General features: G+C 51.0%; 1 protein-coding gene across 1 annotated transcript in view; it reads right to left on the bottom strand.

Annotated features, from left to right (window-relative positions):
* Positions 1–12,522, bottom strand: part of Rab31 (RAB31, member RAS oncogene family) — an 87,081-nt gene that overhangs the window by 45,926 nt on the left and 28,633 nt on the right. The window lies entirely within an intron of this gene.

Below are 12,522 nucleotides of genomic sequence, written 5' to 3'. Positions count from 1 at the left end.
AAGAACAATCACTTAGATATTAAAATGATAATGGTAGACGTTAAAATTTTGTAAAAGAGGAATTTAGAAAATTGCAGAGAGTAGCACAAGGTCCAGCAAAGCCGCTGCCCCCAGGAGGTAAGACCTGCTCTTCCGAGAGGCGGTGGGAGACAGACCAGACGTGCGATTCGGACTCTCTCAACACAAAAACATATTTTGCTAGTGTGTTCGTATCTCAATGAATCACAGAGACCTTTTGAGATGGATCAGCAACAGAGAGACAGACATATTTAGCAAGGGAAGGGAAAAACAGTGTTGTAATTCTCTTGGATTACAGAAAAGCCAAAAGACCAAGGTGAAAATGGTGAAACTTCAGAGAAATGTGTTTTTCTTCAGACACTGAAACACGCGATGAAACTGGAAATCTCAACCGGCCGTCTGGATTATTCACATTCCTTCTTGTGCCTGTTTGCACATAAGGGGCCTGAACTTGTGACACTTGGAGGGTCCTGTGCCTGGAGGCCAAAGCCAAGGCCGGTTCTCTGTAGCAGCAAATCCTGCAGAGTCCAAGGTGACAGGCGGGTTCCAGTCACTGCAGCCCTGCCCTACAGACCTGGAGGTGTTCCGCATCGTCCCTGAGCAGGCTCCGCTCTTCCGCTTGGCCACATGTACGTCCAGGGGAAGAGCTCATCCCAGGCATCCTCCCCCCATGCCACCCCAAATGATGGAAAAGGGACGCCACCCTGCTCCCCAAGATAAGCCGGATGTCCCTTGCCACCTCCTGAAGGAGAGCCGCTTCACAAGCTGCCGGGGCATGGCAGGGCCTCCATGCATTCATTCTTCGCTCCTGAGTCACCAGGAGGCCCCAAGCCACCCTCAGCTCCAATCCACGCTACTGTATCGCAGTCTATCCATTCACCCCACCCAAGCAAGGGCTCCAGATGAGTGGCCCAAGCCCTCAAAGCAGCCAGGAGAGCCAGCCTGCGAGGTAAGGGCAGCCCTCAAAATGCCCTTCGTGGTGAGCAGCAAAAGCCACTCAGTTACCCAGCTCTACTCCTCGGCTTCTCCAAATCCCCGCCTCTCTGAGTAGTCCGTGCAGCTGGTCTGGAGGTGGACCCAACACCCCCACCCTGTCCCTCGCCTCTCTTTCTTTCTTTCTTTCTTTCAGTCTTTCTCTCAAACAAGTTAATCATCACCACTTCTCTGTCACACACTTAACAGGAAAAAGATACCAGGACAAGCGGATAGACAAATTTTTGGTTTGTTTCAAAAAAGGAAATATTCTTGCAAAGAGCAGCACCAAAGGGTCCTGCCTGGCCGGTGACTGCGGCAGGCGACAGGGCTCTGTGCTGCTGTTCCTCGGCTGGCCGCCAGGGGAGGACCTGCCCACACTAGCCAGGAGCCGGAGCCCTGGGCACTGCGACTTCCTTTTCCTGCTGCAGCCTGTTGGGACTGGGACCCAGGGAGAGTTTGCCGGTGACACACACACAACAAAGGAGAGGCCCAGTGAGTCACGAGGCCACATGAAAACACAGAGAGGAGCAGCACACAGCAGGGCCGTGTGCTGGGTGAACGGGAGGCAGCGAAGTGAGGGCTCCTGCAGCCCCAGCTGGAAAGCCACCGTGTTTCCGTGGCCCTGCACCGATACAGGCTCGTCCCTGTGGCCTTTTTCCATTTATAAGATTCAGAGACCATCACAGCCCCTCCTGCCCAGTCTGCTGGTTTTGCAAGAGGAAGCTGTGTGGCTTCTTGAAGGTCACAGCTGCTGGCAGAGTCGGAACCAAATGTTCCCAGTCTCCGTCAGGTCCCCTCAGGGCACTTAGCAAGTCAGGGCAACCTCCCTGCCAAGTGCAAGTTCCTCTGATAACAACCCAATTCCTAGAACTCACAGACCTCTTCTGAGTGCTTTCTAGTCTCACCTTGCATGGCTCCAGGAGCCTCATATTCAGAGGACAGAGCTGCAGCGATGTGAACGGAGTGATAGGGGCAGCCCCACGGACTTTGAGGAGCAGAGGACAGAGCCACTCTGACTGCCTAGCCCGGGAGCAGCCTCAGTGGAAGCCTCCGGGTGTCACTGACGCCTCCTACTTTCTCTCCTGTGTGCCTGGCATCAGACAGGCACCTAGGCTGCACAGTCAGTTCCACCTGCTAACCGGAGCCCAGTCCCCTGATCTGCTCTCCTGCCCCTCGTACAGCCCTCAGGAAGCGACCACCAATTACCACGACGATCTCGAATTGCTGTATTTATGAATCACATGTAAACCTCTAACTATGAAATCAGGACCACAGACTTTGTGCGGCTGCCTTGTAAAACCCGAGGAGGCACCGCCTGTTGGTAAAAGCCAAGCCCAAGTCCATCCTTCATCACAGGACTGTGGCAAGCCTTCCAGTCTCCTGCCCCTCCAGGTAAAGAACCAGAACTCACAGCCAAAGGCACCGCAGCTACCTAGTCCTGCTCCCACGGTGGACTGTGCTAGTGAACCCACTCACAGCATCTCGCTGAACCCGAAAAGGGGCTCAAGATCTCATCCAGCTCTGCTGGGACCTTGTGGAGATCAAGGCCACATCGAGGAGAAACTGCTGTCCTCCCTGGTCACACTAATCTCACAATGCTCAACATACCGCCACCAATGTCTCCGCTCCAAGTTCAAGAAGCGCTGCTCCTCTGACCCTGTGGAAATCTCTGCATGGGAACTAATAGATGTGCCCTGCTGACAGCTTTATACATCAACATGCCTCTGATGGAGAAAAGGAAGTGACAAACTACACCAGGACCACAGCCTCGGGAATTCCATTCCTAATAATGTAATGAAAGAAGAAAAATCGAGCAGAAAAATTCATTGCAGTATGATTTATAAAAATGACAAATGATCTAAATAAATGAACTATAAATCAAATGAATTATAGCATATACAGTGATCTATTAAACATTGATTTTATTTCCACCACGGGTATTAAAGAGGCGGAATATGATCTTTCCAGAACACACAGATGCTTCTTGATGGAAGGACAGGGTCATGTCCTGATAAGCCCATCCCAAGTTGCAAATATCATAAAGAAAAAATGCACGAACACAGGACCCATTAACGAATAATAAATTAGCATTGGTTTAAGGCCTAACCTACCCAATTTCATGTGTGTCTCAGATTATCTTACCTTACCTCAAATGACTAGGTCAAGCCCTCTGGCCTAAAATGGGACAAAAGTCTCGCACAAAGCCTGTCTCATAATAAAGCAATGAATATCTCATTTCAGCTCTTAAGTACTGAAGGTGAAAACAGAATGGTTGCATGGTACGCAATGTACCTCATGGTAAAATCTGCAATCAAGCCGTCATAAGTTGAGGACCCTCTGCCTGCCATTTGGGAGCACCTGATAATCCCAGCACCCTTCTCTGCAAGGGTATCTGTGTTATCTGCTCTACGAAGTCACCCCTAGTTAAGGGTTTAGGTTTACAGCCTGACCTCCCTAAAGCCTTGGCGTTGTCAGTGTTGATGGAAGTTGGGTTAATCTTGAGTTTTGTCAGATGGGTGGCACAGGGCACTTGGACTTTGCGGACAGAAAAACGGAGCGGGGAGAGAAACAGGCAGAACAAGGAAGGTTAATGATTTGGGCTCTTCTGCCCCAGAGGAGGAGAAGCCAAGAGCACCCCAGGAACCGGGCCAGAGGAGTGCGGGGTGCGGTCATGAGGACCCACCGGGTCCCATCTGGAGGACGATGGAGCGAGAGCGGTCGGCCTGGGAGAGCCTACTCACCTGCTGCCCAGGTCCTAAAGTCCTGGCCGCAGCTCCTGACGCCCCACTGCCCTCCACAGAACAGAAGACAACAGCCTCAGGACACTGCCTCCCACTGTGCTCGGACAGATGTAGAGAAGGCCCTGGAAACGCGGCACACGTCCCACACAAACCCACTCCGCCAGTTTTAAAAGCTTCAGCTAAGGGGGGAGAGGTTCTGGGTTTGTGACACAGCAACCAGCAGAACCCAGACACACCTGCAAGAGCCGAAGGTTCCACGCAGACATACTGCATTCTATCTCTTGGTGGACAAAGGACTCCAGGTCAAAGTCTGGACATCACCCCACACTCCCATGGATGCGCAGAGAGCTCCAGCCTGTCTGTCACTGTGACCCTGCATCTCTGCCTCCCTTTCCACAAACCAGACCCGAAGTCCTGGGCCCTGGCACCACCCAAGGGCTTACAGGAATCTCAGGCCGAAGGGTCCCGTCTGCCTCTGAGCTCTCAATAGCCTCCTGGTAGCATAGACCAGTTCCTATGTGTCCCCAGCACTTTCTACCAGGGAGATAGACACCTTCGAAGTGTGAAGGGTTCAGTCTTGATAAATCACAGGGACCCCATACCATACACTTCAGAAACCAGCCCACGAAATTATCTGAAGAAAACACAATGTAAGTAAGAGCTTCTGCACATTCCAGGAACAATACTCCCATTCTTTCATTTGTGATTATTTTTGAAAAATGTCAAAGGTATATATTACATCAAAAGTTTTTAAATCCATTTGCAATCTGGGAGTCATAGTGCATGGCTGTAATCCAGGCACTCCAAAGGCTGAGGCAGGAGGATCCCCAGGACTTCGAGGGTCCGGGGCTATACACTGAGTTCAAGGCAAGTCTGAACTACATATTGAGACTCTATCTCAAAAAGAAAACAGAATCCAATCACAAAGAGGAGCTGGCATGTGCTAACATACAGTATGAATGGAGCCTAATTATCTAATTAGGATGGAGCCTAACTATCTCCTATCCCAAAAGGTGAGTTCTGCCCTGAGTCTGATTCAGGGGACTTTGTTTTCTCTGTCTACCTGAGGCGGGGAAAATACTGTTTCCGACCCTCATTTTAAATATACAAGTCCCACAAATGAGTGTAAGTATTTACAGCAATGCCCCTGGGGGTGAATTAGCCTGGATCGGGAATGTCCGAAGTTCCCCAGGGGAAAGACCTGAAGCCCACCTTCGGGACATCAGGGTCCCTGTGGGAGGTCCGGAAAACGGCCAACAGAGACGTGAAGAATCCTGCCCGAGAAGATAAAAAGGCAGCAGGGTGTAAGAGAGGCAGGAGCAGCTCAGCCGGGTCACGGGGGTCTCTGCACAAAGCTCACGAACGTCATCTCACACAGTCCTTCTGGCAGCCCTCAGGGAGGGGCCACAAGGCCCTGCTCGTCCTGTGGGTGCCGGCACCCAGCACTGGTAAGAGGCATGGAGCTCCGCTGAGGACCAGCCCACCCCTCTGCCTCAGGCCTCTTACTGGGTTTCAGCAAATGAGACCACCCAATTATCTGAGGAAAGGACAATATAAATACAGAGCCTCTGCACATTCCCAGAAGCAATACTCCCATTCTTTCATTTATGATTATTTTGAAATGTTTCAAAGGTATATATTGTAGCAAAAGTTTTAAAATTCATTTATAAATGGGGTGCGGTGGTACACTCAGGAGGCTGAGGCAGGATGATCGCAGTGAGTCTCAGCCCCAGTCCCCAAGTATTACTTTTGCTCCACCAAATCTCTTCTATCTTTCTGGGACTCCATGTGCTATGGCTTGTATCTAGATGCTCCCACAAAGCCTCATACACTCATAGGTGGGGCTTTTCAGAGGTGGCTGGATCTTGGGTGTGTGATGCCGGGATTAAGGGTTTGTGAATGTGGATTAAGGGTGTGATAACTAAATTAGTCCACTGATTGGTTTAGCAGTGTTCTGGGTATGGGTAATGGGAAGGCCCACCCTGGGTATGGGTGGCACCACCTGAAAAGCTTGTAGCCTAGATGGGATAAAAGGGAAAGGAAGGCTCACTAGTGCTGCTTGCTGCTCATTGCTTTCTGTCTACCCTGCCATGGACTGTTTCTCCTCTGCCATGGAGCCAGCCGAACTGAAACCTCTATAAACTGTGACCTAAAATAAACCTTTCCTCCTTTAACTTTGGTATTTTGTCCCACCAACGAAAAAACAAGATACAATGATGCCTGCATTAAAAACTTTCACTTTATTACATATATCCTATATTATTCTCATCTTTTTTCATCTTTCTGAGTTTCCATTTGGAGATTTTCTCTTGGCCTATTTTCTGGTTCCTTTTACAGCCATTAATTTCCTAATATCAATTACTGTGTTTTTCCAGTTGTATAGTTTCATGTGATAGCTTTAAATTCCTTGTCAAATTGTTACATCTTGATCTCGGTTTCCTTGAACATACTGCATATGCATGTCATGAAGCCCATGTCCGTGATCATCATAAACTGCTGTGTGGGTCTAGTCTGCTGCTTGTGGAAAGATGCTCCACTGAGCTGCTTTTCTCCCCATGTCTCTGGTCACATCTGACCAGGAAATGGAGCCACTGTCCAAGGACATGCGTCAAAGGAGGGCACCACCTCAAACTTCTCAGGCTCTTGGATGAGTATTTGAAAAGAAGGCATCAGCCACCCTAAAGAATCTGTTCCCAGTAAGAGAATATTTTTAATGTTCAAAAGGGCTGTCCCTTCCTACCACTCTTAGTTTCTGTCTCTCTTCATTCCAGCGTTGGGAGATCCGGCAGATTCCCGAGTCCTCGGACTGCAATTGTGGACTCCATCTACACCCTGCTGATGGCTGAGTCTCCTGCCACTGAGCTCTGAGGAAACCAGAGGCCCTGACTGGGCCGGAAGGGAGGAGGTTCATGTCTCCTCGTCCCGTTCCCTGGGGCTAATCAAAAACTTCAGTTCATCTAAGAAGCTTTCGAAAGTGTGACCTTAACTGCTAAAAGAAAAGATCAATACTAATTTTTACTTAAATCAAACTTCCTGCCGAAGTAACCGACTGTTCCTTTGTGAACCTCTTCGTCACAGCTGTGACTGAGTTGGACAAGACCCTGGGGAGATGACATGTGGTTTGTGAAAGCTCCAAGCTCCAAATTTTAGGTTTTCATTTTTGTATACTATAAAACATACACAAAACAAAATTTACTGATCCTGAGATCTAACAAAAAACAAAACAAAACAAAAAAACCCAAAAAGGATAAATGCTGATCATAATTGTAGGAGGCACCTTCTAAAACAGCTCGTAGTGATCCTGGCTCCATGGGACTCAGTCCCATGTGTGGCCAGGACCAAGGGACTGGCTCCTACAAAGCAGGATCCCCCTAAAGTGAAGGCCACTGCTGCTGGGGCATCAAGATGAGGGACGAGGGGCCTGGTACACAACCACAGCAGTCACCCGGGAAATGCATCTTGCCAACAACTGCCAGGGGAGTGTGGAAGCAGACCCTGCCTCGGTTCCACTGTGAGGTGACCATAGTCCCAGCTGACACCTGACTGCAGCCTTATAAGAGACCCCAAGCTGGAGAACTACTCGGCCATGCCAGATTCCCGACCCACCAGAACTGTAAGGTAATACATGCATGTTGTTTAAACCATCAGCTTTTAAGAAAACTCGTTACCCAGCAGCGGATCGCTGATGCAGATGTATCCCATGCACTTACTAAGCACCTACTCGTGCATGTGTGCTGCATACTGAATCCATGCACCGGGCTGATGCAGTGGGGCTACCCTTTCGCAGGTGAGGACGGGGTGAGCAGGTGAGCAGCTCGGGCAGCTGGCCCACAGCAGATGATGAGGGCAGCACTTGGCAGGACTTACAAGGCTCTGCTCGACCACAGTGACTCTGAATACTCCATAGCGGTCTGCTCTCCAGACTGGGAGAGAGGGAAGCTACTGCATTGCTTTACCTGACAAAAATCTAGTTAGGGTGATTTAATCCCTTGTGGTAAACTCCAAGTCAGCAAATGAGGTTGGTATGAACAAAGAGCTACTGTGTGAAAATTCGACAGCCGTAGTTCGGTCTGAGAACCGGTACCTAGGGAAGGCAGCACCGGGCCAGCCCCTTCCTTCCTGGCTCAGGATGCTGCTCACCCCACACACACTCCCAGCATTCCCAGCTCCATCTGCAGCAGAGGCCAGAGTCACAGTGCCCAGACTTGGGCCTGACTCCCCAAAACTTAAAGAAACTTCCAGCCAGGTGTGGTGGCACATGCTTGTAATGCCTGCACTCTGGGAGGCTGAAGCAGGAGGATTGCAAATTCAAGCCAGGCAATTTAGCATGACTTTTTCTCAAAATAAGAAAACAAATAAAAGGGCTGGGGAAGTAGCTCAGTGCAAAGGCCCTTGTTTCAATCCCTGGTCCTGCAAAAATCAAAACAAAAACCTCTTTTCTTCCTGAGTAGCCCATCCAGGTATTTCACCTCAGCAACATGAAGCTGACCAATACGCAGCCGTGAGCCAAAGCTGCCTCCACACTGCCAGGCCTCAAAGCGCCACATCAGGGGAGCCCGCTGGCTCACGGAAAAGCTAGCAATGAACAGATGCGCCAGTAGGCCAGGCAGGGAGCTCCTCCGTGCAGGCAGGAAGCGGGGCAGCCCGAGGCCTGGGAGCCGGCTCAGGAGTCAGCAGGAGAGAAGAAACGGAGGGGAGTTCAGCTGAGCAGCAAAGGCCAGGTCTGAACTGTCTCCTCTTCCTGGGGCCTGGCTGTGCCGGCCTCGGGTCCCCACGATGCCCTGTCCCTTCACTGCCCTCTGGTGCCCACTCTGATGCCGACATTGTCCCCTCACCCAAGAGGAAGCAGCCCCAGGGTTCTACAGCTGAGTCCCAGCCACAGACCTCGGCCTCCGCCCCTCCCTTTTGTCCTCACACCATTCCACACTGTTTGTCACAGGAGGCGCTCAGCTGCCAGCTGCCCACACCTCCACATAACAATGAGCTGCGCTACCACCGTGGATGGGGAGCGACAGACCAGCAGAGCGACGTCTCAGCCTAGAAGAGAGGCTGACCTCACAGGCCCCGGGAAAGGCCGCTCTGTCTGGCGTCGGGCCTTGCCTACACCGAAGTCCTCTGGCCGGCCACGGTGCGGGCTGCCCCTCTGTCCCACACCGCCCAAGGCCAGTCACAGTTGACAGACACGGCCACACAGCACACAGTTCAACAGAGTCCGAGTTGCAGAAAGTTATGTGCAGCGTCTCATCTGCCAGGGAGCGTGCCTTTCTACATTTTAACTTCACAAAAACATCACTGACAAAAACAAAAAAAAAAACAAATGCGCTGGGAGAGACGATGGCCCGTTGTGGGAGGGAAGCATCATCGCTGCTGCTTCCGTGTGGACCTCTCAGCCTGTTTATGTTTTGACGCTGGGGATGAACAACACATGTCCCTGTCCCGCGTGATTCTCTCCCAGTCAGGCAGGAAGATCGGAGTTAGACTGAGGCGACCTGGCCAGACGCCTACCGATAATAATCTGGTCAGATGAACCGAAAGAAATATTTCTCCACTGAGTGGTTTGGATGACGGCAGAGGCCAGAAAACTTCTGCAAACTTCTGCTCTGCCCTCATTTGACCCTATGAGCAAGCAGAGCAGCCAGTTTGGAACTTAGCTTTCTTGCTGTGAATCTGGTTTCACCCAAACTGCCCCCCAAATCTACACCAGGAATCTCTATTCTGGGCCTCCGCCTGGCCCCCTCCAGGAAAGGGCTGGAACCCTAAGAACGCGTGTCCAGCAGCCCTGCATGGCCAAGCCTGCATTTTTACCCCAAGGCAGGCTCCGTCTAGGATCTCAAAGTGTATGCACAACCATTCACACCGGGCCACCAGGACAGGACAGCGCAGCCTCCTGCCACTCTGCTGACTTCGGGAAAGAGGTCTGGAGCCCCAGCTTCCTCCTGACCTCAGACCCAGGCAGGCAAGCTGTCCAGCTGCTGGTGCTGCTCCAGCTGCAGCCCGAGGCTGTTTACACCTGCAGCCTCCTGCCTTATCCCCTGCTCACAGCCCCAGGGCTCAGGCTGCACCACTCACAGCTCCACAGAATCCCAGAGAGCCTCCTTCACTCCCTGTCCACCTGGTCCTGCAGAGCCTGTTTGTCAGCCACTGTGTGCTCTGCAGCTCAGTCCCAGGACAGTGAGACCGCGCAGCTAGCAGGGAGAAGGAAGAGGGCTCCCAGCCAGGTCCCAGCCCAGCTCCCCCCACCCGTCCTCCTGGGCCCCCACGGGACAGTACCACGGCTCCAGGATGGAGTGGAGCCTCCTCAGGCTCCCTGTGTGGACTCCCAGCTCAGAAACCACTCTTCGCGGGGAGACCCAGATCCGCAGCCACTCTGGGCAACGATGTTTGCAAACCTTGATCCCAATGGCTTTTCCCTCTTAGTTATTCTCACTCCCTTCCATTTCAGGGTGAGATCCCCAGAGACCACCAAGACATGTCTTAGAAAACACTTTGACAGCATCAGGACAGAGCACAGCCTGAAAGAGAGAGTGTTCGCAAATGGCGAGCAGTCGACCGGGCTGTCCTGACGCTCCCTTCTCAGGCAGCAGAAGCCTGCAGGGTCACAGCCGGCTCTGGGGTCAAAGGCACAGAATCCAAATCTCCTCCCAGGCAGCACGGTGCCAGGGCGGGAGAAGGCTCGCTGCTGCTAATCAGCATCGTGGTGGGCACGCAGCCCCAAACAGTAAAGAACATCTGAGCTTCTTGGTGCTGCAGGAATAGACAGTGCCCAAGACCCAGCCAGTAGAACAGGCCACATGCAAATCTGCAGTGACATCTTTATTTTAAAAATAAGCACTGTGAGGTCACAAGCTCAGGCGCACAGAGGCCCTGTCACCATGGTCACCTTCGCATTTCGCCCGCCCTCTGGATGGTGCCACTGAATGCTGTTCGTCCCCCTCCATGCTTTCCTCGGGTGGTCCCCCCAGTGTGGACAGCTCGGATCCAGATGGGGGTCAGGGCGCTGGGGCTGTGCTCTCCTCTGGGCCTGCCTATGTCCCTGGACCCCTAGACCCTAACAGCCTCTCCCCAAGCTCTGACCGGCACCTGCGTCGCAGATTCCTGGCGACCCTCCCTAGGAAGCTCCCGGAGACGGCGCCACCCTGGGCGGCTCCCATGTGGATGCCACTGACCTTGGGCCATGTGTTTAGTAGCAAACGTCTAATACCGGTGACCCTGATTACTCACATGTACACGGCAGAGGGACAGCTCTCAGAACACGAAACCAACCACGTCACAGCAAACACCTCGGAGGCAGCCAGTGGCTTCCCCGTGCTGTGGGGCCACCACCTCTATCTCAGGCCGCAGCACTCGCCTCCCCCAACAACTGTCTGCTCAGTAAGCACCCCCAGCCCCAGGCGGTCAGATTTCCATCCCCGAGGGTTTGCCCATTCTAGAAATTTCACATGCGTGGAACCACATAATATGTCGCCTTTCGTGTCTAGTTTCTTTCATCTGACATGAGGTTCCCAACCTTCATCTACATCATATTGGCACTTCTCTCCTTTTCTGCCCGAGAAATATTTCATTGTGTGTATGTCTCTCCACTCACTGCTAGTGGGCTTTGGGGTTACTTCCATCTTTTTGGCTATTAGGACAGGGCTGCTGTTCGTGCAAAGTATTTGTTGACGCCTCTGTTTTCAATCATTTGTGGTATATACCTAGGAGTAGAATCGCTGGGTCATGCGATTCTGTGTTTAAGTTTTTGAGGACCCATGAAATCACTCTTTCCCACAAAGGCAGCACCGCTGGAGCCTTCCACCCAACATCCAGTTTCCCCACAGCCTCGGCCACATTTACTATTTTCCTTTGTTTAAATTACATCCATCTGCGTAGATGGGAAGTGGTAGTTCACTGTGGTTTTAATTCTCTAATGATTAACGAGGTTGAAGCATCTTTTCATGGGATGCCTGGCCTTTTTTGCATGTGGAGAAAGGTCTGTTGAAATTCTTTGCTCATTTTTAATTGAGTAGTTTGTCTTCTTGTGTTGAATTGTAAGTGTGCCCGTCCAAACGTGCAATCTCATTGGACCTTCGATTTGAAAATGTTTCCTCCTGTTCTACAGGTTGTCTTTTCACTTTCTTACTACCGTCCTTTGATGCATAGGTTGTAATTTTTTTTTTTTTTTTGGTACCAGGGATTGAACTCGGGTCCTTGGGCTTGCACAGCAGGCGGAGAAACCACTGAGCTAAATCCCCGGCCCTAGGTTATAATTTTGACTCGGTGCTTTTCTCATTTTCCATGGTTTGGTTGTCATAGCTAAGAATCCACTGCCAAGTTCAAAGTCATGACAATTTCACCCTGTGTGTGTCCTTTATAGGTTTTATAGATTTAGCCCTTAAGAATCTAGGGAATTCATCCTAAACATGTGAACATCCATTTGTTCTAGCATCATTCCTTAAAAAGACTCTTTTTTCCCCTATTAAATAATGGTAGCACTTTTGTCAAAAAATTAGCCAAGCATAGTTGTATGGGATTATTTATGAACTCTTCATTCCATTCCACTGGTCCTTATGCCTTGTCTTTACACCACCATCATCCTATTTTTTATTACTATAGCTTAGTTTTTAAATGGGGAAACATGTCGGGTTGTGGTAGCACACACCTATGATCTCAGCACTGAGGATGCTGAGGCAGGAGGATCACCCTGAGTTCAAGGCTAGCCTGGACTACATAGCGAGACCCTGTTTCAAACAAACAAACAAACAAAACACTTAAATTAGGAAACATGAGTCCTCCTACTTTTTTTTTTTTT

This window comes from Heterocephalus glaber, unplaced genomic scaffold, assembly GCF_053883595.1.
Source record: "Heterocephalus glaber isolate CG9 unplaced genomic scaffold, H.glaber_assembly_v1.0 deba00000331, whole genome shotgun sequence".
Taxonomy (NCBI): domain Eukaryota; kingdom Metazoa; phylum Chordata; class Mammalia; order Rodentia; family Bathyergidae; genus Heterocephalus; species Heterocephalus glaber.
Note: the sequence above shows the minus strand (reverse complement) of the source record. Positions and strands in the feature narration are given on the sequence as shown.